The sequence below is a fragment of the Carlito syrichta genome, unplaced genomic scaffold (genome assembly GCF_000164805.1).
Source record: "Carlito syrichta isolate Samal-C Ts95f unplaced genomic scaffold, Tarsius_syrichta-2.0.1 Scaffold43495, whole genome shotgun sequence".
NCBI lineage: Eukaryota > Metazoa > Chordata > Mammalia > Primates > Tarsiidae > Carlito > Carlito syrichta.
Window position 1 is genome coordinate 1 of NW_006987591.1, and position 3237 is coordinate 3237.

Consider the following 3237-nt stretch of genomic DNA (forward strand, 5'->3'; position numbering starts at 1 on the left):
GTATAATTCATAATTCAGTCATCATCTCTGAACTTATTTTTCTAATTCAATGTCTCCATTCACAAATAATTATTATGCTTATTTATGCAATTCATTGGCATATTGCATCAGCATTTTACAGTAAATAGATCACATTTCTTTCAGATTTTCTGACTAGAGCACAGATATTTATCATAAGATATGAAAAATAAAATCAGTAGTTCCTTTCTTCAGTTATTATGTTAACAGAATTTTTCCATTTGCAAATAATCCTTATACATATACCGGAATCATTTGGCATATTGCATCTGAAAATGTCCCTGGAACACATTGTTCTCTCACGCCTCCAATAAGATTCAAGAAGCCAAGAATTGAGAAAAAAGAAGTTTATTTGTGAATTCAGAATTCAGGGATACAAGCCAGTATAGATACCACGGCCAGCTCAGCATCTCAAATTTTGCAGTTTGTATTCATAAGCATAAGCATTGGCATTTGCTACTGATTAATATCAAACTACTAACTTACAAAACATTGTGTGATATTCCAATTATTATTGCATTTTGTCAATAACACGCATTGTTTGCATATTCTTGGTTCCCGTTACAAGGAAACTGCAATTTTCAGTTATTAGTAATTCTAAGCAAAGAATAAGTGGAGCTTCTACAAAGTAAAACATTATTCATAGTGATACATTATTAATCAATGAGTACAACAATACAAAAGAGTGTACCAGTTATGGTTACAAGATTAATATAATTGTATTTCTGACTTTAACTATTGATCATGAAATAAACACTGTATTTTACTAACTGTGTGAATACAACCATGGAGTGTGTGAATCATTCTGTTCCAGCGAGGGTGAGCACAGTCTTGTAATTCTAAGGAATGTGGATTGTACAGGGCAGTAACCCTAAGAAACCAAACATTATAACAATCATGAATTAGTAGTAGTGGGTTCTCTTCATCATTTCCTCAGTGTTATCCATCATGGAGGTGTGGGAATCATTGTCTCTTTCTTTGAGTTTGAACATCTGAATGGCCTTCTCAGTCAGGCGAAACTGTGCTAGGAGAGGAAAAGGGGGATTAAGGGCAATGGGGTGGGGGTTTAAATGTTTTCTACATCTAACCTGATTTAATTACAAAAAACAGAAGTTGGTTTTTTTTCCCTTAGAAACAAGTTTATTTTCTGCCAACCTTATTTCCGTGTTGCTTAAATGCATGTGTTGCTTAAGAGCTTAAGACCACTCCATGGTTGTCCCTACCCATTCAGTGGCCTGAGCAGTGGGAGCTGCAGACCAGTCTTCTGTGGCAGGCTGAGTACTCCAGTCTTCAGTAGGAAACTGCTGAATTGGCACAGAGGGCACCTGCACACCTTCAGACCAGTCTGCAACCTCAGGCTGAGTAGCAGTGAACTCAGGAGCTGGAACAGTCCATTCATCCTGAAATTCTTTGGTCACAGCTTTTTCAGCAGCAGGCTGCTCTTCCTTTTCAATCTCTTCAGGATCTCTGTAGAAGTAGAGATCAGGCATAACCTCTCACAGGTGTTCACGGGAGAAGGTGCCACGCATGTGCAGAACTTCCCGAGTCAGCATCCACCACATCAGACCCACTGAGTGAGCTCCCTTGTTGTTGCATGGGATAGCAATGTCCACATAGCACAGAGGAGAGTCTGTGTTACACGGAACAATGGTGGGCAGGTTAACGTAAGATGCCTTTGTGAGGGGCTGGTGGTCAGCCCTGGGATCAGTAACCATGCCCAGCTAATTTTATTTATTTATTATAAAGACAAGGTCTCGCTAAGTTGCCCAGGCTGGTCTCGAACTCGTGGGCTCAGGCAATCCAATCACCTTGGCCTCCTAAAGTGCTGGATTACAGGCTGAGTCACCAAGCCTGGCGTATAGCCATTATTTAAAGGCAAGAAGGAGTTAGGCCTAGATCAGTCTGAAAAACAACCCCATTCTGTAATGAATTTTTATTGCAAGCTATGATGATCTGGGCCTTTGATTTCTTTCTTTCCTATATCTGGCATAGCATTTACAAGAACAGATAGATCACATAGTGACAAGTGTGAAGATGAGTTATTTTCTTTTCCTGTTCATTTTTTTTATGATGAAAGGTTTGGTATGCCAATGTTCATTATGCAGGTAACCTTGTTGATGAAGTGTGCCCTCCCCCCCCCAGCAGATTCCCACTACTGCCAATCCCACCCCCGCTCCCTCAGCAGTTTCCCACTACTTATGACAATTATGTTAGAGTTCATGAGTTAGTCTGGTCCACTTTTCCTGAAAGATGTCTGTCTTAGTTGTTGCTCACGAGATTGACCAGACCCCAGATGTTATCTTGAATCCCAAGCAGGTGTCAGTGGGCCAGCTTGAAGTCCAGGTGGGCCGCAGTGTAGTCAGGTGCTTGCCATAGGCATGAGATGTGATTTTAATTCAGCTCTCCCTAACTTTCCAACATAAGAGCCAGTTAAACGCACCTAGCAAGGTCCTAAGTTGGTTACAAATTAAAAACAATAACTATGAATGACAAAAGTTTAGACAGTCACCGTTCAAAGCACAACCAACAAGAAAACCTGGCTATTCTATAATATACAACGTTTTCTAAAAGACAGTTCTGATAAAGTCAAAATGACTTCCTTCCACATCAGCGTTTTACCATAAACAGATCGCATTTCTTTCTAGATGTCCCAACTGGAGCGCAGATGTTTATCATAAGGTACGCAAAGTAAAATTAGTAGTTCAGCCATCGTCTCTGCAAGTTTTCCATTTGCAAATAATCGTTATACATATATACGGAATTCAACTGGTATATTGCATCAGTCTGCAAGTTTTCCATTCGCAAATAATCGTTATACATATATACGCAATTCAACTGGTATATTGCATCCGTCTTTTACGATAAATAGAAGAGGTTTGTTTTCCAGTTTTCTGACTAGAGCACAGATGTCCATCAAGGTACACGCAAAGTAAAATTAGCTACCATTGCTGCATTATTTTTTATCGCAATTATTCCATGACAAATAAACATTGCACATGTTCATGCAGTTTATTTTTCATGTTGCATCATCCTTTATGATAAATAGATCGTTTTTATGCTCTAATTTCCTGACTAGGGCATAGATACTACACTGAATTCAGAATTCACTGAATTCACTGACTTCATCCTTGCAACTGCCCGAGAGAGCTGTTTGGAGTGCACGTATTAAACAACACTTACTCGTGCTGGCTGTTCAAGCAGGTTGTTTTTTTTTTTTTT

At 39.3% G+C, this 3237-nt stretch overlaps 1 pseudogene across 1 annotated transcript; it reads right to left on the bottom strand.

Annotated features, from left to right (window-relative positions):
* Positions 1 to 1152: 1152 nt before the first annotated feature.
* Positions 1153 to 1726, bottom strand: LOC103249509 (annotated as a pseudogene). Its single transcript, XR_002481277.1, has one exon. The product of XR_002481277.1 is annotated as a 40S ribosomal protein SA pseudogene (transcript).
* Between the last annotated feature and the right edge of the window lie 1511 nt (positions 1727 to 3237).